The 25,472-nt window shown below is 42.5% G+C and overlaps 3 long non-coding RNA genes across 3 annotated transcripts in view; 1 reads left to right on the forward strand and 2 right to left on the reverse strand.

The window, feature by feature from the left end:
* The first annotated feature begins 1,222 nt into the window (after positions 1 to 1,222).
* LOC144582357 (uncharacterized) lies at positions 1,223 to 23,486 on the forward strand. The gene is made up of 2 exons (XR_013534929.1): positions 1,223 to 1,398; positions 20,808 to 23,486. It is a non-coding gene; the product is annotated as an uncharacterized LOC144582357 (long non-coding RNA).
* Positions 8,669 to 25,472, reverse strand: part of LOC118152995 (uncharacterized) — a 65,585-nt gene continuing 48,781 nt past the window's right edge. Inside the window, exon 2 of the long non-coding RNA XR_004742101.2 lies at positions 8,669 to 8,912. This is a non-coding gene — a long non-coding RNA (uncharacterized LOC118152995). The remainder of the gene's footprint in view (positions 8,913 to 25,472) is intronic.
* LOC144582358 (uncharacterized) lies at positions 8,978 to 19,212 on the reverse strand. Its single transcript, XR_013534930.1, has 3 exons — positions 18,628 to 19,212; positions 10,020 to 10,053; positions 8,978 to 9,391 (listed from the first exon to the last, which is right to left on the reverse strand). It is a non-coding gene; the product is annotated as an uncharacterized LOC144582358 (long non-coding RNA).

Below are 25,472 nucleotides of genomic sequence, written 5' to 3' on the forward strand. Positions count from 1 at the left end.
AACGAACCTTCTGAAGGAGGCTGATAGAAGGGACAACCCGCAAGTCTGGAAGTTGAGTTGACAGCCCTGCCCACGAGAAGCTGGCTAAGACAGCACGGTAGAGATGCGGCCTGAGGATCGGGGTATGAACACTGCACAAAGCTATCATCACCGAGTCTAATATTTGCCTTATTTGTGAAGGACCACTGTACTCGCACCCCAACAAGAACTCACCCCAGCTGGCCTAAGTTACGGAATCTACAGTCCTTGGAAAAAGAATAAGTCAGAAAAAAGACCTTCAGGATTTTTCTAGCTGTTTCCTGTGATTTATCATTCTTACATTATAGTCACTTCAAAATACTTTTTTAACTTCATGCTATGAATTCCAAACATATGTAAGGGTCGTTTCTGCCTTTGGTAAGATAGAAGACCACTGCGCCACCGCTTTCTCTTAGTTGGCTTTGATATTTCCTTTCATGCATGCTCTGTTTTCCAGTAAAATAACCCTATGCCGGGGCCTCTGACTGGCCCTACTTTTGAATTAACTAATATTTGCTGTTTCCATGTGGCAGGTGTGATGTTAGGCCAGGTGCTATGAGTTAAACAAAGATAAATGAGACCTGGACTCTGCCCTTAAATATGCAAACCAGCCAAGGGCTGGTGGTTAAACTCTGGACTCAGACAGACCTGGGGTGGAATTCCAGCTTCTCTACCTACCATCTTGGGCAAGTTATTTATATTCTTTTAAATTCCTTTTCTTTTCCTCTCTCCACAATTGGGCATGATAATATCTACCTCATAGACTTGTTCTGAGAATCAATTAAATAATAATGTACAGTGCCATATAGAAAGTGAATAATTTATACTTCTCATTATTCCTATGATCATTATTTCCATAGGGAAGAGAATCTTTCAACTTTTCCTTCTGAACCCTGCCTTTCTTTTTTCATCCTACTTCTTAACTGCACAGAACTCCTCTATTTTCTTTTAAGAAAAGAGGGAAAGGCACTGTAATGAAGATCTGAGTATAACCTTGACTGTAGATGCACAGAGACAATAGGAAATTATGTCATACCTCTATTTAATCTGCATTGCTCCTGTTTTCATCTCCTCATTTCTGACCTTTGAGAATCGTTTGTTGTAGAAAAGGACAAATAACACGATTATGTCACTGATGATTAGTCTTGAGGCATTCACTAGATAAATATTTATTCTGCAGTTTCTAGGTGCCAGGTCCCGAGTCAGTGCTAGAAACAGAGTGGTGGACATGACAGCCACGGCCTCTGATCTCATGGAACACCCAGCACAGCAGATGGCAAACATGTACCCAAGTGCAAGAGAAAGCTCTGGAAGTGAATGTGGTGGGGCTTTGCCTAGGCTCTCAGGCAGCATGGCCTTCTACCACAGTGGCAGTCCCAGGTGAGTCTCCTCTGCATGGTGTCAGGCACACTATGACCTTCTACCATAGTGGAAGTGCCATGTACATGGTGAGTCTCCTGTGCTTGGTGACAATTCTCAATTGCCCAAACTGGAAACTCGGAGTGAAATATATAACTGAAAGCTTGCAGATCTATACAAGGGATTAGATAGTAGAATATTGAAATCCATTGATATCATTGATTTTAAATTGAAAAAGAATTACAAAAGAATGTGGATTAAGAGATGGCTTTAACTTCTCCAAGCTATTTTCCAGCTAGAAATGTTAACACCAAAAATATTATAATCTGACAATGGAGGATAATGGCTGATGTTTCCTGTGCCTTCCTGCAACCTTCAGGATGACCCTGGAAAGTAAATTATGAATTTGGATTGTAAATAATGTGGTCTGGTTGGAGGGCATCTGCTTCATCAACTGGATACAATGGCTGGAGATGCCCTGAATTTGCAGTTAGCAGAGTTCAGCTGGTCTCCATGAAAATGGTAGTTCTGTTGGTCACGGGGTCTGTAATGATTTCATATAAAAATGGCATCACACTACTGAGCTATCTGGCAAGGATCTGATTGCTGTCCCTTGGTATTCAGGATGATTGAGCTCACAGCTGAATGTGGCTGGGGTCAGGGTCAAGGACTGAGGCCTGGTATTATACCCATTCTCCAAATGGAATGAGTCTGGTGCTAAGTCGGGTCCGAATTGACCCTTGTACCTAACTCACCCTGTGATGACAGACACTGCCCTTAACCACAATTTGAAGATGTCTCAAATAGTAGGTAAAGAAAATCTCCAGGCATTCCAGGTGGGGCAAGGCTTGGAAGTCTAGGCAGCCATAAAAAGGGCTAACATGTGTTGACTACTTCCTCTGTCCTACAGAGTGCTAAATTCCACTTGAATTACCTGCAGCCCCTCTACCAAGTATTAACATGAGGGATTCCTACAGTCAGGGAGCTGGGAGGGGTGCAAGGAAAACAAGGCAGGGCCCTCTGTCCTCAGAGAGCCTCAGGCTCCAGAGTCCTCAGGACTATAGCAGAATTCAGAAACGAGACCAAGGCGAAGGCCCAGCTATGTCAACTGGCACCCTTGAAAAGCCATTAGCAGTCTGTGGGTCCTCCCCAACCCAGGGACGGTATTAAGAGAGTCCAGGCAAAAGAAAGCTGGGAAGAGAGCATAGAGGCATTGGAAAGAGACACAGGAAGCCAGAGAGGCATTTTTGCTTCCAACTTCCAGGTGAGTCTGAGAAAGAGAGAGGGAGATAAAGAGAGACTGAGCAATTCTCCCCCTTCCAGCTATGGAACACCAGGCTCAGCTTGGAAGGAGCTCCAGCTACTTCTGTGCTTCTGGTGGCTCTTGGTTTATCACCTGCGGCCAGCAGGGAGTAGGGGAAGGAGATGGGATGGGGGATGGGGGCGGACAAGCCGATTGCAAAGGGCAGCAAGTCAGGGCTGTCACTTACTGGAAAGGGAGCACTGGTTCCCACGCTAAGGCACTTCTGAGGAAAAGAGTCATGAGATTACTTCAGGCTTTTGGAGAAAATGTACTTTAATTGTGACTAATTAATATTCTCCTTCGCCCATCCCAATAGATCTCCCTCCCTTTCCCATCCTCAAGGGGCAACCCAACAGTGTAAGCAATCTGCTAGGCTCTTTGCATAATAGTGGGAAAGGAAGTGCATTACTCCCGGGTCATTTAGGCAATGCAGATGTATACTCAGAGAGCATGGCAGGCTGGCGACCCATGCGACAACTCACGAGAGGGAAACCGCATCGCACAGAAGTAACAGGGACTCTTTGAGCCTGTTCCCCTTCCTTCCCTTGCGCAAGGAGCTTGGCAGACACCGTCATGGGGACAGAGGGGACACTCAGAAAAACAGCACACTCTTGGCTTCTAAAACTCACTCTACCAGCTCCTGATTTATGAGGTTGGTGGCAAAAGACCTGCTCTTTCTCAGCCTCTGTATCTATATCCCTAAAATGAGGGGGTTGTGTTGCATGATGCTGAGGAATGTTAAGATCAGATAAGATGATGAGAAACTCTATTCCTCCTCTGTGCTCCCAGATGCCTTAACCAGAAACCATGGAGTCATGGGAGATGCCTCACTCCTTGTTTCCCACCTGCTACTGTTTCTACCTCCTAAACCCATCCCTTCCTCTTCTCCCAATTGTCCCCCGTTGTGTCACGCTGTCCCGTTCTCTCACCTGGATAAACAGACTCCCAGTGTCTCACTTTACCCTCCTTTTCTGCATCACTTGCACCGTCTCCTCACTCCATCGTTCAATAGCAAGAAGGCATTCTGTCTTTTCTCTACATCACCAGCGTCAAGCACAGTCCTATAGAATAAGCTCCCCTCAAAATGTCTGACGGATGAATAACTAGGTAAAGGAATGAATTAATTTAACCTGTGTAAGTATCTTTTATAATTTACTTTTTAATATTTATTTATTTATTTGAGACAGGGTCTCACTGTCTCCAGGCTGGAGTGCAGTGATGATCTCGGCTCACTGCAACCTCCGCCTCAAGTTCAAGTGATTCTCCTGCCTCAGCCTCCCAAGTAGCTGGGAATACAGGCGTGTGCCACCACATCCAGCTAATTTTTTTGTATTTTTAGTAGAGACAGGGCTTCACCATGTTGGCCAGGCTGGTCTCATTATTCCTGACCTCTTGATTCACCCACCTTGGCTTCCCAAAGTGCTGGGATTACAGGCGTGAGCCACTGCGCCTGGCCTGCAAGTACCAATTTTATGAAATAGCGTCTGAATGTGAGCCGCTATTCTCTGCAGTTCAATAAGCATGAATATTTGCTATGGATTTGGCATCGTGCTAGGTACTGGGGATGCGAAGATGAGTTAGATATAGTTCCTGACATTCAATTACTATGCAGGGAGCAAGGTGGGCTGAATTAGTTAGGGCTCCCTAGTGAAACAGAGCCAACAGGACGGACAGATAAATAGTAAACAGGGATTTATTTTAAGGAATTGTCTCATGCAATTTTGGGGGCAGACAAGTCAAAATTTGCATAGATCAGCAGGCTAGAGACTCAGAGAAGACCTGATGTTGCAGCTAGAGTCTGAAGACAGACTAGAGGCAGAGTTCCTCCTTCCTTGGGGGACCTCAGTTTTTTGTTTTTGTTTTTGTTTTTTTCTTTTTAATGCCTTCAACTGATTAGATGAAACTCACTCTCATTATGGAGATTCATCTGCTTTGCTTAAAGTCTGCTGATTGAACTATTAGTCATAACTAAAAAATGCCTTCACAGCCACTTCTAGACTGCTGTTGACCAAACATCTGAGCCTAGCCAAGTTGACACATAAAAACTATCACACAGGCATGTAGGCAGATGTTGATACCATAGTGCACATGATTGCATTTCTGCAAAGTAAACTAGGTCTTTCTTTAACAAGAAGTTCTCTACACATTTTGGCATTCCAAAACTAACATTTGGGGACTGCTTTCTCTGTATATGTCATGCACTCTACAGGGTGCATTCATACGCATGGTTTCGATCCTTACAACAATCTGTGATATGGGTATTGCGCCTTTTAAAAGAGAAAGAGGTTCAAGTAACATACATGAGGTTCCACTGCTGATGTGTAGTGGAGCTGGTATTTGAGGCCAAGCCTCTGCACTACTCCAAATTCAATAATCTTTGTTCTACATCATGAGACCTTTAACAAACCTATCTAGCTTGAAGCTTAGCTTTTCCTAAAAGAAGCACTTCTTTAGCCAGGAATACTACCGTATCGCTAGATTTTGTAACAGGAATCCCTATGCCCCACACCAAGCCCCACCACTTAAGGAAGTGAATCAGTGCTTCCAGCTCATTTCCTATTGGCTCTGAAGCTTGGAGAGTACCATGACTAGCCTCAACCCTATTGGGTCGTGTTGAATCAATAAGCTGAAAAGGAAGCTTCTCAAATATCACTATTATGACTGAGTTTTTGTCACACATACTTAAAAATTTTCTCTTTAACTCCAAGCCAGACATAGACCACATAGCAGCTAGTCTTTCTCAATAGACAAGACAGAATTGTTAGTACTAGAGTTCTCTGTTAACTGCTCAGTATATAAAGAATATCCTGCTTTAAACTTGCCAGAATTAAACAGGAAATGAACTGCAAATGAAAAATGCATTCTCTGGAGTGCTAACTCTCAACATGAAAACAGACACATGATATGAATGCAATAATTATTTATTGATAGCCTACTAGGCGTCAAACACTGTTGGCCTTCCAAGGAAAGCAAATGAGTAGGAAAAGTCTCGTACCTCAAGGATGCACAGAATGGGGAAAAAGGGAAGAAATAATATTTATTGAATGGCTTTTACATAGCAGTCATTTTATCATCTCATTTAATCCTAACAATCCCATGAGATAGATAGCATCAGCCCTTTATACAAAGGGGGAAACGTAGTGTAGAAAGTAGAAAAGTTCCTCTTTAAAGTCTTCTTTCTCGTTAAATAATAAATCATACGTGTGCTAATAACTCTTTGTTAAGCCCTATCCTATGTAGCTGTTAGACATGCCATGCTTACAGGCACGTAGTACATTCTATGTCCTTATACTTTAACCAAGATATCTGTGCTGGATGTGCTCACAGGCATGTCCCAGCTCGCCACTGCTTTTACCTGTTTAGCAAAGTTTTAAGTTGTTAGCCAATCGGGTTTTAGTTTAAATCACAGCAAAATGGCTAGCGAGAGTACCCTTCCTGCAGCCCAGGCAGTAGAAATTGCTTTGCTGAGAGATCTGTTGTCTCAGTGCTGATTTTTCTTTGTGGCCCTGAGCATCTGTTTCCAACACTTAGTCTTAGCAAAATGGAGTGACTTGCCCAAGATGACACAACTGGTAAATACTGATAACTTACACCAGATCTCTCTCTAAATCCAGAGCTCATTAACCTTCCGCTGATCACATTGCAGAGGAGATAAAACAAAAATACAAACCATTATAGCTAGGATGGACACCAAGAAGGGGTCAAGTAAAGCCTGAGGAATCTGAAGACGTTATTTGAGATGTCTCTAGAAAGAACAGATGGTATTTTTCAGGCAGAGATGAGAAAGAGCATTTCAAAGGAGAGGAAAGAGCTTGAGTGAGACTTAGAGCAAGAAGTAGAAGGGGTTTGGAGGGTAAGAGTTGGAAAAGCTTTCTTGGAGTTTTAAAAGCAGGATGACCTTCCTAAACTAATAGAGATTAGAGCAGAGCAGATTGGAAGATAAGGAAACGAGGTGGGAGATCCTTGCAAGTGTCTTAGAGAGCACCTGGAGGAATGGAAGAGAAGACAGATTTGAGAGACAGCACGGAAGAGGATTGCAGGGTGACCCTGAACTGAATGATGGACCGGTGAGTTCAGACTGATGTAGGAGAATGGAACCAAATGCAGTGCTGGAGTAGGTGACCAGATAAGGGCCATGCAGTAGAAGTCAAGAAAGATGAAAAGCAAAAGCATAGCAGAAAGAAGGAAGGAGGGAGTCAGAAAAGAAAGGGATTTCCGAATGTGCCGTCCTGAAAAATGGAGTGGATCTGAGTTGTGACCAAGCCTCCTGGGGAGTGGCTGAGACCAAATGAAGACAGAGCTTATCCAAATAGAAGACACCAGAAGATTAAGAACCTTGAAGTCACTGGGAAAGCTGGCAGTGAATTACATGGAAAGGCAGTCAGTGCTCCAGAGACGGAAACCATGGAAGAATGTGAGAAAAAGTCCTCAGAATTACAAGTGATTGGGCAGTGAAGGGCAGAAAAGTCACAAGTTTACATCAAATCAGAAAAAAATCAGTCCTCTACAATATGGGTGGTGCATTATCCTGCAACCACAGTGGGCATTTCCACTGGAAAACTTAACAATAAGGGGATCTCACTTACTTCTCACGTCTTAGGGGAACAGGACATAGTAGGCACATTCACATAGGGTATTACATTTTCACATTTGCTAGCAAGGAATGTCAAGGGAGGCAACTAGTGCTATCAGATAACATTGAAATGCCTCACCCTCACCTTTCCTCACCTGTCCTGTGACCCACCTAGCCTGCATAAACCCAGTGAAGAGGAAAAAGATCAAAGCTGAGCAAGTTCTCTTCCATTTTTGCTGAGTCAACCACTTGCTCTCACAGGAACAGGCATGCATGTTTGAGGACACCCTGCCCATCTATATCTCTTGTGCTGTCAAGTTGAATGGACAAAGTGTTAGTTCATGTGATGTGCAAGAAGACTTGAGACTGAGCGAGTAACTTCTAATCATCATGAAGTGTAAGAGAAAAGGCTTTCCAGTATGGAACTGAGCTGCATTCCAGCCCCATGACTTGGCATTGGGTTTAGCGACTGGGTCAGCAATTGTACTCCAGTTGTTGCTTCTATTTTCTACAGGGTGTTGCAAGCCTGGAACTTCCACCCACCCAAAGCAGACTGTCAGAGCTTATCTGGCGTTGTTAGTGCCGAGCTCATTGTGTTGCCATGCGTTGTCTAGTTTAGGCTTGATTCAACTGTCACATAATCCACGGGAAAATGAAGAGCTCTATGGACTAATCTCCATTTAATTTCAATTTTCTATTGTTAGTGCTCTGCCTGCTAGGGAATGCCAGAAACTGTTCATTAATAATTACAAGGTAGGTTGGAGCAAAGAAATGAATGGTGTAGCTGTCAGTCATAAGGGAAGACTGGGGAAAACAGCCCTGGTTGCCCGCAACTGACTAGATGCATTTGCTTTGTGCTGACATTAGAATCTCATTCGGAAGCAACCTGGGAGGTCAATGAATCCAACTGCTCTCTCAGAGCAGCAGCACTGGAATATGGTCTTTTGTTTTTTTCTTGCACTGTCATCCTGGCTGGAATGCAGTGGCACAGTCTCAGCTCACTGCAACCTCCACCTCCCAAGTTCCAGCAATTATCATGCCTTGGCCTCTTGAGTATCTGGGGCCACAGGTGTGTGCCACCACACCCAGCTAATTGTTCGCATTTTTAGTAAAGATGGGTTTTTTCCATGTTAGCCAGGCTAGTCTCAAACCCCTGGCCTCAAGTCATCCCCCAGCTCAGCCTCCCCAAGTGCTAGGATTACAGGTGTGAGCCACTATGCCTGGCCCTGGAATATGGTCTTCTGGGCTCAGAGAGCTGACTCCCTCATTATCAAGATGGCCTTGCATTTTCTCCCCATTGGGTTTAGTTTTCATAACTATATTAAGAGCTAATATTTAGTGAGTGCCCATGATGTGCTATGCACTGAGCAAGTTCTTTAAATGCATTATCTCAAATAGTCCTCAGAATAAACCCATAAGGTAGGCACTTTTATTTCCATTTTTCCAGAGGGATACAGACTCAAGCCTCATGGAGTCAGGATTTGAACACACATATATGCAGGTCTGGAGGACAATAGATCCCATCTTGTCTTCACTCATGTCCCATGCTGGTCCCCAGGGCTCCAGCGGTGCATTCCAGGATGCAATCAAGATTCATCTGGAATTCTCTAAAGTGCTCCAGCAGACCTTGTGCAACCTAAATGTTCTGTCAGCTCCTAGCTGGGGATGACATAAATCAACAGCTTCATTCACAATAATACTAGTAACGACAACAGGTTTTAAAATAATTTGCATATGGATTATTTTATCCTCACAAAAGTCTTATAAAATGAGAAGAACAAGTAGTTTACAGTTAGTTCAGTTTACAAATCAGAAACCAAGATTAAGTAATTTAAATTCCCTAAGTTATAGCTAGCAAACTGTGGAATCCAGAAATCAAACCCACGTCTTCTAAGCTCAAGGTCAGCGGGTCTCAGAGTGTGGCAACTGAACCAGTAGCATCCAGGAATTTGTTTTAAATAAACATTCTCAGGGCCCAGCACAGACCTAATAAATCAGAAACTCTGGAGGTGGGTCCAGCCGTCCATGTTGGAACAAGCCCTCCAGGTGACGGTGGTGCACACTCTAGCTTGGTCTAGGCCAATGCTTCTTCCCTTGCCCTGAGCAGTGTTAACCTTACCACCTCAAGTTCCAACCCTCTTCAATGAATAAAAAGAGAAAAAAGTGAACTGTCTAACAGAATCTTTTGCACCTGAAGTTCAGTTTCATCAGTGACTTCTTAAAATTATGCCTGAGATTCTTGGTGTTGGAAAAAAAAAAAAATACCACATCTCATCCCCAAAGAGGAGTTAATAAAGTCCGCTGAACTTTGTTTATTTTCTCACGGGGAACTCAAGTGAGATGATTCTCCAAAATAGGGATTGCATTTTTTTCCTACTTATAACAAATTTTATCTCAACAAAATCACATCTATGAAATGCAACACCATCATAATCACAAATGGCTTTTTTGAGAGTTGTTTTTGTTTGTTTGTTTGTTTGTTTTGTTTTGTTTTGAGACAGGATCTCTCTCTGACACCCAGGTTGGAGTGCAATGGTGTGATCAGGGCTCCCTGCAGCCTCAACTTCCTGGGCTCACGCACTTCTCCTGCCTCAGCCTCCCAAGTGGCTGGGACTACAGTTGTGTGCCACCATGCCCAGCTAATTTTTATTTTTTGTAGAGACAGAGTCTCTCTGTTTCCCAGGCTGTTCTTGAACTTTTGGGGTCAAGCACTCCTCCTGCTTTGGCCTCCCAAAGTTCCGGGATTAGAGGCATGGGCTACCATGCCTGGCTAGGAGTTTTACTTTTGATAGTGTTTTGCCTATGAACAGTAAATTAAAACAAATATTTTCCATGCTGTGTTTGGTTTCCTGTTCTTGCAATAGTTTGCTGAGGATAATGGCTTCCAGCTCCATCCAAAGGACATGATCTCATTCTTTTTTTGTGGCTGCAAAGGACATGATCTCATTCTTTTTTATGGCTGCATAATATTCTATAGTGTATATGTACCACATTTTCTTTATCCTTTTATTCCTGATGGGCATTTGGGTTGATTCCATGTCTCTGTTATTTATGTTTTCTAAACAAAGCTTACTTCTAAAATTGTTTTCAAATTCTATGATGTTTACTCTAGTTTTTATGTTTAAATTAGTTCATTTTGACATTAAAATTTGTATGTCATAAAAATCTCATAAAGAAGTTATCCAATTTTAATGCTTATAGTTTTATTATCTTTCTGTCAATAAAAGATCTGTTGGTGCCTAAAAAAATATTTTCCAATGAACTGTCTATTAAAAATCAGCATCTAAATATTAAATATCAGAGAAGCATTTAATGACTAATGAAAACTGGGGTTGGGGTACCCAAAAAAATAGCCGTCAAAATTAGTAGAAATAGCATTTATTTAAAATAAATATCCATTAGGGAGAAAGTGCTGCATAGAATGTAGGAGCATCGTCTTTAAAGTCAAATACCCCTGAGACCCAGCAGAGCTCTGCCACTTACTACCTACAGGACTTAGAACAAGTCACCTATCTATCCTCAATTGACTTTATGCAGAAAAATGGGAATCATAATTGAACCCACTCAGAGTTATCCTGAGAATTAAATGAGCTCACATATGAAAAATACTTAAAACACAGTGACTTCTACATAGCAGGGACTCAAAACCATTAGCAATTATTTTTGTGTTTTAAGTGACAGATATGTGCCATGTGCATAGTAGATCAGATGCCAGGGACAGAACAATGAATACCCTGTGAACTTTGCCCCTGATCCTTCAAGGCTCACCCTTTCACTCTATTCTACAAAGTCTGTTTCTGTTTTGGTTTATTTTTAATGTAGCACTTGGAATATATCCCGAATTTACATATAACCTGGCAGGGCTGGCCTGGCTACCAGTAAGGCTTTTTATTATAAGTACTATATTTTAACAAATTTAGGATACCATCAATGATAAGACACATTATTTCAGGTACTGTTCAAAAAGAAAAAAAAAACACTGCCAGCCATGAGATATCATTGATTGTGAAATACTCCCTTATTTCAATTCAAGAAGTAGTAGAAGGCTGGGTGCAGTGGCTCACACCTGTAATCCTAGCACTTTTGGAGGCTGAGGCAGGCAGATCATGAGGTCAGAAGTTTGAGACCAGCCTAACCAACATGGTGAAACACTCTACTAAACACGCTACTAAAAATACAAAAATTAGCCAGGCGTGGTGGCGTCCGCCTGTAATCCCAGCTACTGGGGAGGCTGAGGCAAGAGAATCACTTGAACCCAGGAGGCAGAGGTTGCAATGAGCTGAGATCACACCACTGCACTCCAGCTTGGGCAACAGAGTGAGACTCTGTCTCAAAAAAAAAAAAAAGGAGAAGTAGTAGAAAAAAAGTTTGGTTTTAGAATTCATGCAATGTAGTATTTTCATTTCCCATCACTGCCTAGAACCCACAAAGAAACACTCTGCCTGGGTTATGTGTATATCTGTGTTAAGGGATAGCATGGGAAGTGGCTCACAAAAAGGATATTTCACAATAGATCAATCAGAACTGGCTTTGAAGAAATTTTCTGAGTCATAAAATAAATAAAATATTAATGGCAGATATTCTGCACCAAGAGAACAGTATGTTTCTGGAGCTGCTGGTGTACTCTATGAAAATGACTGAAGTCAGGTCAAGTAAAAATCCACTTATTTTGCTCCTACTCTTTCCATTCATTGTTAGGTGGAGGGCTACCAGCAAAATCACATCTATTCTCTCTAGATATTCACGTACTAGTAGAAGAGGCAGAGATATAAACAGAACGTGGAGGACGGTTTCAACATGGAAATACGCACAAAGTCTAGAAAGAGTATAGGGAAAACGCGGCATGAGGGGAGGAGAGGGAGTAGGAAATGTGGCTAAAGAAGGCTCATTGAGAAGGCAATGCCTGAGCAGGTTTTGAATGACAACTAAGAGCTGAACAAGCATTTGGTGAAAGCAACAACGCTAACAAAAAATGTGAGTGTTATGTCTATTTCAGCTAATTTTGTTTTTCCACAGCTGTAGATTGGATTCCCTACCTCAGCTAGTCAGGAGTGAGCTTGTGAAAGAGCTGTACAAATATCTTTCTGCCAGAACCAGTGAATCTGGAAGCTCATATGAAGTCACTCATTATTACACACACACACACACACACACACACACACACACACACAACAAAATGAAAAAGAACCTGCATAGACTTGGTACTTTTGTTTTCATGGCTTTAAAACAAAACAAAACGAAACGTTAGGACTGTGTCTTAAAGAGAAGTTGAGATATCCAATTTCTTTTCAATACTTCCTATTGGACTCTGCAAGAGAAATGAAGGGGCAAAATAACATGCATCAAGGCAGGGCACAGTGGCTCAGACCTGTAATCCCAGCACTTTCGGAGGCCAAGGTAGGCAGATCGTTTGAGATCAGTTTGAGACCACCTGGCCAACATGGTATAACACTGTCTCTCCTAAAAATACAATAATTAACCTGTATGGTGGTATTTCCTGGTAGTCCTAGCCACTCAGGAGGCTGAGGCAGGAGAATTGCTTGAACCTAGAGGCAGAGTTTGCAGTGAGCCAAGATTGAGCCACTGCACTCCAGCCTGGGTGACAGAGTGAGACTCAGAAAAAAAGAAAGAAGAGAGAGAGAAAGGAGGGGAAGGGAAGGAAATGGGAAGGGAAGGGGAGGGGAAGGGAAGGGGAGGGGAGGAGAGGGGAGGGGAGGGGAGGGGAAGGGAGATTGTTAGACAATGCAAATTGATCAAATCAGGGAGATGGAGAGCATGTGTAATTTTTCTCAAAGGAGGGGTTTTGCAAGGAATGGTCTATGTTAGCTTGTAAAGTATGCACAAAATCAGTTTTTCTCTGGGCAGTTGTCCAACTCTGTCTTCTTTCCACTTCCAGTCAAAGCTGATGGTGTGGTAAAGCTTTTTTTTTATTCAGAAAGAACTGCAGTCAACCTTGACACTTCTAAATCTAGTGATTCATATCTCTGACCCTATCAGTTTGTCACTTCCAACCTAGGACCCCTCAAATGGCAGAAGTAACTTGAGCACAAATTTAGTGATGTTCCTTCCTTGCTTCATTTTATAGCTGTCATTCATCAAATTGCCTTCTTCCTACATCTGCCGCCTACTATACACCCTCATTGACACTCTGAACAACACACCAGATAAAACCAGTTTGTTCAGAGATAGTATGCCAAGACAACCATATACCAGGCAATTCAACTTTGGACTTTCTGAGATTTCAGGGAGAATTTGTCCACAAAGAGTATATGCACAGACCAGGTTCCCTCTGAAAAAAATCCTGAATCAGTTGTGAAATTCCCATGACATTGATTATAATTAAGCAGAGATTGACAAGAAGATAAGAGTATGGCTCCAGTCAAGGAGAATTCATCGCATATAAATGTTTGCATGGCGATCATGAGATCATGGATGCAAAGCAGCTAGCATGGGGCCTGATATGTTAAACCATCAAAAGCTTAGTTTCCCCTCTGTGGGACTATCTGAAAGGCATCCCACCCTAATCTGAGGTAACAGGTATTCTGGAAGAATCCAAAGCTGTGGAAAAACGGAAACACAGAGGAAAGAGGAAGCTGTCTGGCTTGTGTTGGTTTATTTTTTTATCAGAACCTGTTTCAGCATTCTTACAGGGAAAAGCCAAGCTGTACCATCTTCCTCATTATTAAACAAAATTAGAAAACCCGCAAAATCTTATTTTTTAATAGTCATTGGTAGCATATACTGTGTATCAATGGAATTGAATGCTCAAGTTAGACCATAATTTTTGTACATCATTTATATGTTTTCTTAAAGCAAAGGGAATTATATTTCCATCAGAAGGTTTTATCACGTCATTGCCAAACTCCCTCTTTTTTCTGTGTCTGATGTAAGGTCATGCTGTTGCACAATTGGGAACACTGGGGTAATAATGGGAGATAGGAAGGACAGGGAACCGGTGCATTTCAATTTTCTCACGATGCATTGGTAACTCATCTCTGTCTTCCACACTTCCTACTGGCTCGATGGAGGCGATCATGGTAGAGGAACAATTACATGGAAGAAGTCACATACGAATGACTGCTTTCCCCCTCCAGCTCTCTTCCCTACTTCCTCCTTGTGATGTGCTTCTCACTTTTCCCTCCAGGGTTGTAAAGAAAGGCTTCTGGGGTTCTCATGGCTCCATAGAGAGGTAGCCCCCTCCTATCAGCCCTGACAAATGGTTGTTCAGCAAATTGTGATGAGAACATCATTGTGGTACAGTGTATCTAATTGATTTCTAATTAATATTAATCTTTTGGCCTGGCACAGTGGCTTGCACCTGTAATCCAGCACTTTAAAAGGCTAAGGTGGGAGGATCACTTGAGATCAGGAGTTCGAGACTAGCCTGACCAACATGGTGAAACCTCGTCTCTACTAAAAATATAAAATATTGGCTGGGTGTGGTGGCACGTGCCTGTAATCCCAGCTACTCAGGAAGGTGAGGCAGGAGAATCACTTGAACCCAGGAGACAGAGGTTGTAATGAGCTGAGATCAGACCACTACAGTCCAGCCTAGGCGACAGAATGAGACTCCATCTCAAAAATATATATATATTAATTTTTTATAATAATTAAACATACAACAAATTTTATTTAAATATTTAAATTATATGAATGGAAAGAAGTATATTTGGAGCTTTTCAAAAAGGAAAATAGCACTCTGAATGATTGTGTGTTTATTGAAACCACTTAAAAGTATAAAAATCATTATATTTTAAAGATTGAAAAGAACTTAGGCACAACTTTGCCTATTCTATGGGTTTTCTATAACAAAAATTAAGCCTGGAGCACTTAAATGCTTCATTCAGAAACCATGCACAAGATAGTTGTGGAGGAACATATTGTAAGAATCCTTCTACCACATCATGATACTCCTGGGTCAACCCCATGGATATGCTATACTGAGTCATAAAAATTTTACAATATATCTGGGATAATAGTCTTAGAAGCTTATCCAACATAAATATAATTTGCCAACATTTTCACTTACATTCTAAAGCAACAGCCTCCCAACTAACAATTATTTCTTCATTTTGTGCTTTTGTAATAAGGCAGTCTGTCTCGTCTACCTGATTACTAACTCTGGTGTTACCCTTTGTTATCTAAACAAGTACCTAGGTGTGATTCATGGCAGTGTCTCTTCTCTGGATCTGTTCCTCTGACTATGCCTCAGTTATCACAATGTCTTCCTGATGCAGTTTCAATGGCTAGCAAAAAAGATGCTTGAGCATCAAGAAAAATACTTACTACTCAAATGAGAAGCAAAAGTTCCCGTGAATGCCCTTTGATAGTTATACATTTGATATTCACTCATTCATTCAGTTAAGAATTCCTTCTGAAGTCCCAGGCACTAGATGAAGTGCCACAGAGGCTGATGCCTAATGAGACGCTGTCCCTGGACTCATGAAGCCCATAGCCAGATGAGGACAAAATGTGTAAACCATGCCTGTGGATACTGGCAGAGAAAGCAGTAAATAATCAAGGTGCTTTGGGGAGTGGAGAAGGAGCTGTACCTGGGGAGGATGGGAAACAGCCTTATCTATATATGCCAAATTGAAGCAGTCAAGACATCTACCATCTAAAACTTTTACAAGAACAATCTCATTTCCTCTGATGGAGAAGACACAGCCCAGCTGTAATCTAGTATCTGGGCATTCTGCTCACAGGAACAGAAGATCAGGAGTCATTGTCTGATGACCGAACTGAACAGAAGGGTGGATCTCAGGACCCAGAGAGTGGGGATCGATTAGATTCTCAGAATTAGAGAGTGGACCACAGAAAATCTAATTGAAAACCAAGCCAAGCACCCGTAACCCTCTTGAGAGACGGTCAGACCACACAGTTCTGAAAACAAATTCTCAGCTGTTTGAGCAGGCAGGTGGATCAGCCTCAGCTAACTCTGGGAGATCTAATCAGTTGCAGGTGCATTTTGGGTGTTTTAAGTGCATTTTAGTTATGGGGTAAACTGTCACTTTGCACAGTTGAGGTTGAAGCATAGAACCAGTACTTTCTCTTTGCTGGAGCTGCTGCCACACCTGAGCCAGTGTGGGCTCCCAGCCGTCATGGTCCTGGGAGGTGTCCAGATCAAATCGCCGTCTTGCCTAAATCCCAGAGCTCTCCGACACTAGCTGCCTCTCAGGGCTAGGACAGGGATGAGGTAACAGAGGCACGAATAAGATATAACTCAGGTTCCCACTCTGCCCTGCCTTGAGCAAGACTGAGTTCTTCCTCAGACCCTGCCTCTTTCTCCAGAATGGCTTTCTAATTCTAGGAAGAGGAAGGGCTTCAACAATTCTATGGCAGGCAACACTTAACTATAAAAGAGAAGTGTGGGACAGTGAGGAGCCTGGTCGATTTCCCAAGGACCTCTAATCAATAATCTCTGTTGAATTTTTGCAAAGAGATATTGGTCAAAGGTTACAAAATTTCAGTTAGATAGGAGAAATGTTCAAGACACATAATGTGCAACGTGGTGACTATAGTCAATAACAACAGGTTGTGCTATTGGAAACTAGACGAGTAGATTCTAAGAGTTCTCACCACAAGCACATGCGAGTATGTGAGGTAATGCATATGTTAATTAGCTCAATTTAGCCATTCCACAATGTATGCATATTTCAAAACAACATGTTGCACATGATAAATATATATAATTCTTGTCACTTAAAAAACTAATTTAGAAGAAGTTCTGTTGGCAGAGTCCCAAAAGCAATGGTACTCATAGTGCCCAATCTCAAATTACTAGTAGGGTTTTTTGTGACTTCTCTTTTTAAAGAAAATATTTGATTCATCCCTTGTCTCCTTCCATGTGTCTCCTTCCCTTCTCCCAGTCAAAAATGCATTTCTCAGCATCTTCCTTCTCTGCTCATTGAAAACAGATTCAAAATATACCCCCCTGAGAAAAAAATTTCTTGTATAAGGCATATTTTAAATTCTGTTGTGGCTTAACTCTTGGTTGTAACACCAGAGCCCTGCTAAGAACTGTCAGCTCTATTGTTTAAACACTACTTTAGGACTAATACATATTTATTACAATGTCCCCTGGCTTCCTCTTCTAAACTCATTCAAACCAGCAATCATTTTATAAACAGAGCAATAATCACAAAATATTCAACAAATTAAATACATGTTTTAACAACTATCTAATCCAGAGAAAACATATAGACATTACTATTTAGATAATATTTCTTATTTTTTATCATCCAATTTGCTTCAACCTCATTGTTTTTCTTTAAAAAAAAAAAAGGCTAGTAATAAACTGGTATCCATGGTTTCCTTTTCATTAAGTTCTCTTTTTCTCATTATCTTCACTCGCCTTAACCAAAAAAAAAAAAAAAACACACACACACACAAAAAAAAAACCTATTTGGGGACTTAGGGCCATGGCTCATGGCTGTAATCCCAGCTCTTTGGGAAGCCAAGGCGGGCTGATCCTGAGGTCAGGAGATGGAGACCATCCTGTCTCACATGGTAAAACCCTGTCTCTACTAAAAATATGAAAAATTAGTCAGACATGGTGGCATGTGCCTGTAGTCCCAGCTACTTGGGAGGCTGAGCCAGGATCATGCCACTGCAATCCTGGGTAACAGAGCGAGACTCCATCTCAAAAAAAAAAAAAAAAAAAAAAATTCTGTTGGGAAAGAGGAAGAAAATAAGAGGAAAAATGATTTACAAGGCAGGAGAGAGACATTTCCTCTACATGACACCATGGCTCCAAAGAGCACTGGGCAGATTTTCCACAAAGGATAAGGAAAAAACTAAACATGTTCTATTTCACAAAATTTCAGATTGATTCTTGGATGCAAGACGGATTGCATCTCAGAAAGAGCACATTCTTCCATCAGTACATACAGGTCACAGAGTCTCATAAAACATTTTCAAACAGCTGAGGGCAAGCCACGAGATGAGAAGTCCCTTCATGCTGGGTTTCCACGCAGAGGTCACTGCCAGTGAGCTTGTATGCTGATCAGCTGACGCAGGAGTTAAGTAAGAGCCTCCAGCAGCACAGAAATGTGGGTCTTTCCCTCAGTGATTCATCACTATCAGCAATCAGACAAACTGTCTCATAAAGTCTGAGCATAAATTACTTCATCTCCACCAATTTGGGTTTAAAGATTATTAAACTCTGAGTGCATTTGGAAAACACCTTGTTTACTTGTTACTTACTATTAACTCTAGGATATTTTATATGGTCGATCACAAAACGACAGGGCTGATAAAATATTGCAATTACCCAATTATAACTTTAAGAGAAATCTTCTCATGTTTAGAATGCTGTATAATTCATTAATAATATCCATTAATATCTATGAATGTAAGAAAATGGGGCACTTACCCAAATGAGCATTTTCTTAAATGCTATAATATCTTGTTCCATCGAATCCTCACAAAAAATCTGTGATACATGGCTGAGATTTTAAACCCATTGTGCGATAAGAAACTGAGACCCGGAAGAGTTAGGACACTGGCTTAACAGCACATCACTTGTTAGCAGCAAAGTTGGGATTTGAATCAGGGTTGTTCTGAATTCTAGTCCACTTCTTCCTAATGTACGAGGCTGTTTAACTCAGATGATGGCCAGGCTTACTGAGACCATTATGCTCAATGACGGTAAATACATATAAGAATCTAGGTAGCAGAAAAGTTCTTTCTATCAGTTGGAAAAGTAACTTCATCTTCGAAGCACTTACCCGTTTGAAAAGATGACCTTATGAATTATGCCAGTGTTGTGTCAATTGCGTAAGGCTCACGGTCAGTAAGAGGGAAAACTGATACGTGAACAAACCTAGTCATGCTGGGCCTCTGCTGTTTGTTTCCACCTCACCTCTCCATTCTTCCCCACCTGCTCTGTGTACCAGGAGGCGGACCTCTACTAATTGAACTCCTTCCTAACTCTCTGGGGTTCAGCCATAGAATGTCTTTGCAGGAGCCAGTGGGTGGGAGAAGGTTGGGTCTAGACTGTGTACTTCCCCTCCCTGTTACCTGCTGGTCCTAGAATTGGCAGTGACTGCATTCTTCCCAGGAGACAGCAATTTGTCTTCACCATCAGCTTGCTCCTGCTCTTTCCCCAGCCTCTCCCCCTCCCTTTTCCCCCAGTAACCCTGCATGCCCCTTACACCTTCTGCCAAAGAAGAACCTGAGACAAAGGCTTGGGTGCAGGTGGCCTATTTGGAAACTCAGCTTAGAGAAGAGGAATGAAGGGTAGGAAGAGTGAACAACAGGGAGGTTCAGAGCCAACAAAGATAAGTTCCTGAGTTGGCCACTGCTGGTTTCAATGGGTGCTTCATCCTCAGAATCTTCTGTGAAATCTTATGAAATACACTCAGACAGTCTGCTGGGGAGGAAAACGAGGAATGTGCACCAGTGGCCTTCCAGCCCTCATTCTTCTAGAGAAGCTCAACCCCACAGACTCACCCACATTTCCAGGTCACACATGCCAGGAGGCCAGGCACGGTCCCATAGGCAGCCACATCTCAGCATCAGGGAGGCCCAGGGTGGGACCTGAAGGGCACCATGGAGCAGGCGGGTGATAGAGGCCCTGAGGGTGCAGCTCTGACAAGGGGAAGGGCAGGAGGATTGGGGAAAATGGGGCCCCGCCACTGTTACCAGGGAAGGCTTTGCTGCCTCCTAGTTTGTTTTTTGATTTTTTACTTAACCCTGACACTCACTGAAATAGTTTCTTCTTTAAACTCTCCACAAGTTCCCCATTTGATGGGATATCTATTTCATGTTCAACCCTGCCTGCTTAACAGCATGCTATATCTTTTCAACTGTTCCTTCAAGACTCTTTCTCTCTTTTCCTCATTATTCTCTGTCCCCAAACAAAAACGTCTCATGGTGTTATGCTTCTCTCTTTTACTGGGTCGGGGAGTGTTCCCCCAGAATTCATGTTATTTTCAGAATCTCATTATGTGAACTTATTTGAAAATAGAGTTATTGCAGATGCAATTAGTTAAGAAGAGGTCATCCTGGGTAGGATGAGCCTTTAATAAAATACAACCAGTGTCCTTATAAGAAGATAAGAGACACGGAGACAGAGACAAAAGGAAAACAGCTGGTAAAGACAAAGGCAGAGACCAGAGAGCTGCCTCTACAATGCAAGGAAAACCAAAGATTGCCAGCAACTCCCAGAAACTAGAACAAAGGCATAGAACACTCTTTCAAAATGTCCAGAAGGAACCAACCCTTCTACATCTTGATTTCAGCCTTCTGGCCTCTAGAACTAGGAAAACATAAATGTCTGTTGTCTGAAGCCACCCAGTTTGCGGTTATTTGTTATGACAACCCTGGGAACCGTATATACCTCCCCATCAAGGCCCTCCTTTCAAATCTCACAGAAGCCTGACAAAGACACATGTTTCATTTTCTCTCAACCCATCAACATTTATCTGTCCAGGGTATATCCTTCAGAGTCACAGCCTTTACCAGGTGACAATGGGTGAATAGACTGTACTTGCTAATGCTTTAAGTAGCTAACTTGATGACTAGCATAAACTATATCTCATTCTCTTCCAGAAATTGAACTTTAAGAAAACAACAATGACAATGTATCTCTGCTGGTTAAACTATGTCTGCTTAAGGAGGCTCTTTAAGAACTCTTAATGGCCAGGTGGTGGAGAGCGATTTGAGCAGCTCCTCAGAACCATGCCCCGCAGGCCAGCTGCGGCCTTACATTCTTAGCTTGAATGAAAGGCTCAGCCAGAGTGGAGTCATTCTGGAAATCTCAATGCCTGCCCACCTGTTAGGTATCCCAGCAGGAACTACACAGGAACCAAGATCGCAGCAATGTAGCCCATGGAGAGATGAAAACCCAGATCGGCCAGCTCGGTGGGGGAACAGAACACACGCTGGACTGTAACTATTTTCCCAGAAGCACAATCACCTCTTGATATGCATTTGTTGATAATTCCCCACTTTCGTTTCTCCCTGACGTTCTCTTGAACCACTTTTGTGCACAAATTAACTCTACCCAGGGCAAAAAAGGTCAAGAGGAAAATATGCAGCTTGTTTCTTGTTTTTTGTTTGTTTGTTTGTTTTTGCTTTGATGTACTTCTCTAGATGACGTACATTATCAAGCTGAAATGAGGCTTTATATGCTACGGATGTTTTGTGTGTTTCTTATCACCTGCAAATGGCAGAGAGTGGATTTGACCAGCACCTCCCTGTTTTGTTGCTCTGCCGCCACCAAGCATGGACTTTGGAGAGGAGCACGCCCAGGCTGACTCTAGCTCGCCTGCTAACTGGTGACCCAGGGCAAGCGAACAAGCCTCTCAGAGCTTCTAACCATGAACTGGGAATGAGAATGCCTCATCATAGTGGGTTGTGAGGCTTAAACACATGACTATATTTACAGCCCTATGCAGAGTGGCAGGTATATTGTAAAAGTTAAGAATCTTGGCTGGGCACGGTGGCTCACACCTGTAATCCCAGCACTTTGGGTGGCCGAGGTGGGTGGATCACCTGAAGCTGAGAGTTTGAGACCAGCCTGACAACATGCAGAAACCCAGTTTCTACTAAAAACACAAAATTAGCTGGGCATGGTGGTGCATGCTTGCAATTCCAGCTACTCGGGAGGCTGAGGCAGGAGAATCACTTGAACCGGGAGGAGGAGGAGGTTGCGATGGGCCGAGATTGCGCCATTGCACTCCAGCCTAGGCAACAAGAGCGAAACTCCGTCTCAAAAAAAAAAAAAAAAAAGAATCCCGGGCCGGGTGCAGTGGCTCATGCTTATAATCCCAGCACTTTGGGAGGCCGAGGTGGGTGGATCATGAGGTCGAGAGATCGAGACCATCCTGGTCAACATGGTGAAAGCCTGTCTCTATTAAAAATACAAAAATTAGCTGGGCATGGTGGTGCGTGCCTGTAGTCCCAGCTACTCAGGAGGCTGAGGTAGGAGAATTGCTTGAACCCAGGAGGCGGAGGTTGCAGTGAGCCGAGATGGCACCATTGCACTCCAGCCTGGGTAACAAGAGCAAAACTCTGTCTCAAAAAAAAAAAAAAGAATCCCTTCACGGAACAATTTTTCTTTTCGTTATATTTGAAATCTCACTTTGCCTGGTCATCTTAATTCCAAGGTGTCTCCGTCTCTTTTGGCACTAGTTATTCATCAACCATTTATATACTTATTTAATTGATTTTCTGTTTCGTCACCCCAACTTTAAGCTGGGACCACAGGTATACACCACCACGCCTGGCTAATTTTTGGCACTTTTTTTTGTAGAGATGGGGTTTCCCATGTTGCCCAGGCTGGTCTCAAACTTCTGGGCTCAAGCTATCCACCCACCTTGGCCTCCCAAAGTGCTGGGATTACAGGTGTGAGTCACTGTGCCCAGCCTGAATCTATTAATAATAACATTCGTGAGCCCATTCTGTGTGTCAGACACCATGCTAAGCACTTCATTTACCTAAACCTGACAACAACCGAGGTAGCATATTAACCTCATTTTAGGAATCTAAAGGGTAAACCTTACTTTAGACAGCTACTGAGTGGCAGAACCAGAATTCAGGAGTATGTCTGTCTCAATTCTGGCATCTGCGCTCTTAAACAGAATGTCAGGCACATAGTAAGAACTCTAAAGTAATCTTAAAAAAAAAAAAAAAAAAAAGGCCGGGTGCAATGGCTCCTGCCTGTAATCCCAACACTTTGGGAGGCCAAGGAGGGCGGATCACATGAGGTCAGGAGTTTGAGACTAGCCAGGCCAACGTGGTGAAACCCCGTCTATTGAAAATACAAAATGCTACTGAAAATACAAAAAAAAATTTCCAGGCATGGTGGTTCCCACATATAATCCCAGCTACTCAGGAGGCTGAAGCAGGAGAATTGCTTGAACCCAGGAGGAGGAGGTTGCAGTGAGCTGAGATAGTGCCACCATACTCCTGCCTGGGCGACAGAGTGAAACCAGGTCTCAAACACGTGCACACACACACACACACACACACACACAAGGGGGCCGGTCTCACTATGTTGCCCAAGTTGGTCTTGAACCCCTGGTCTCAAGTGATCCTCCTGCCATAGCCTCCCAAAGTGCTGGGATTATAGACAAGGAGCCACCATACCTGGCCAGAACTCTACAGTAATCTTTAAAAATTATAAACAGATCCTGATCTATCAGATACCAATGAAGACAAAAATATGCACTTAATGACAAAGCTTATTTGAAAAAGACATGTATTAAAATCAAATTTATTCCATGATTGTTTTTTAAATGTATTCTTCTTTTTCTTTTTTTCTATTAAATTCTCTCCAGTTAGGCTTATCCCTGCTACTCCACCAAAATCGCACTTATCAAAATTATTCAAGACCACCATAGTACTAATCCAGTGGTCACTTCTCAGTGAGTCCTCTTCTTGTCCTTGGTCTTTCTGCAGCATCAGATGTGGGCGTTCAAGTCTTCTTTGAATCTTCTTCACTTTACTTCCAGAACACCCTGGTCTGGGTTCTCTCTCATCTCACCAGGCAGCTCCTAGGCTGGCTCCTCTTCTCCTAGGCCTGTTATAGTCGGTGTGCTCTTGGATACCACCCTTGGCCTCTTCTGTATCTACACTTACCCACTGAATGTCCTCATCCAGTGTCGTGGCTGTAAACACAGTATAGTCTGTTCTGCTATCCTATAACATAGTGTGTGTAAAAAAGATCTCTGTGCTATGCAAAATACACACAGTAACAACCAAAGGTCTTACACAAAAAATGTGATTGGGGCACAACACTTAAAAATGTCAGCAACTGGCCAGGCATGGTGGCTCACACTTGTAATCCCAGCACTTTGGAAGGCAGAGGCAGGCAGATCACTTGAGCTCAGAAGTTCAAGACCAGCCTGGGCAACATGGTGAAATCCTGATTCTCCACACACACACACACACACACACACACACACACACACACACACACACAAAACAGAAAATTACCCGAGTGTGGCGGCATGGCCCTGGACTGCCAACTATTTAGGAGGCAGGGGCTGGAGAATCACCTGGGCCCAGGAAGTCGAAGCTATAGTGAGCTGTGATTGCGTCACTGCACTCCAGCCTGGGTGAAGAAGTGAGATACTATCTCCAAGTTTAGGAAAAAAAAGGGGGGGAGTTGATAACCTGATAAAAAAATAATGACACAGTTTTATACATCTTAAATAGTTAAGAAATTCATAAATACGGACAGGTGCAGTGGCTCACGCCTGAAATCCCAGCACTTTGGGAAGACAAGGCAGGCAGATCACGAGGTCAAGAAATCAAGACCATCCTGACCAACATGGTGAAACCTCATCTCCACTAAAAAAATACAAAAATCAGCTGGGCATGGTGGCATGTGTCTGCAGTGCCAGCTACTCAGGAGGCTGAGGCAGGAGAATCACTTGAACGTGGGAGGTGGAGGTTGTAGTGAGCCGAGATCGTGCCACTGCACCCCAGCCTGGCAACAGAGCAAGACTCCATCTCAAAAAAACAAAAAAAGGAAGAAATGCATAAATATTACAAGAAATATCATACTCTACTTTGACAAAGACCAGAATTTTGCTTGGGAAGGATTGCAGCTTTAGTATAAAGTGGTGGAAGGAAAGTTTTCTAAAATCAGTGGAGAAGTTACCAACAGACATGAATATGTCTAGGTGTAGCTTGTAACAGGGTGAACTGAGGTTAGCTGGTGGATGTTTGAGGTGTGCTTGTGTGAATAGTTTGAGTTTTCCTATACAGTTTGGTTCAGCTGAGTGCAGTTTTTTATGCATTCACTAGTGTTTCTTCCAGAATCAATAGCACATATGCAAATGCAAAATTTGCTTTAAGTTTAAATTGTTCTTTAATATATTAATCTATATCAGGTCTTCAAACACTGTTTCTGAAAAAGTTACATTCACAGGTACCTGGGCTTAAGATTTTAACATATGTTTTTGGGGGGATTTCAATCCATAACACAAAATGCGTCCCCACATTTTTGGAAGTCCCACCCAATGTCACACAAGGATCATTTTTAACCTTTTATTGACAACTACCCATAGTAAGAAAGACTCTCTGCCTCATGTCATAGCTCACACACACACAGACACACACACACACACACGCACAACCGAAATGTTTCACAAAACTTACTTTGTATGTTGCAATCAGATATTTTTTATTCTTCCTGACCTACCATTAAAAACAAAAAATGCTAGTCATGACCCACTCTTTGATTTTATGACCTACTAATGATTT

This window comes from Callithrix jacchus, chromosome 4 (genome assembly GCF_049354715.1).
Source record: "Callithrix jacchus isolate 240 chromosome 4, calJac240_pri, whole genome shotgun sequence".
In the NCBI taxonomy this organism is placed as follows: Eukaryota; Metazoa; Chordata; class Mammalia; order Primates; family Cebidae; genus Callithrix; species Callithrix jacchus.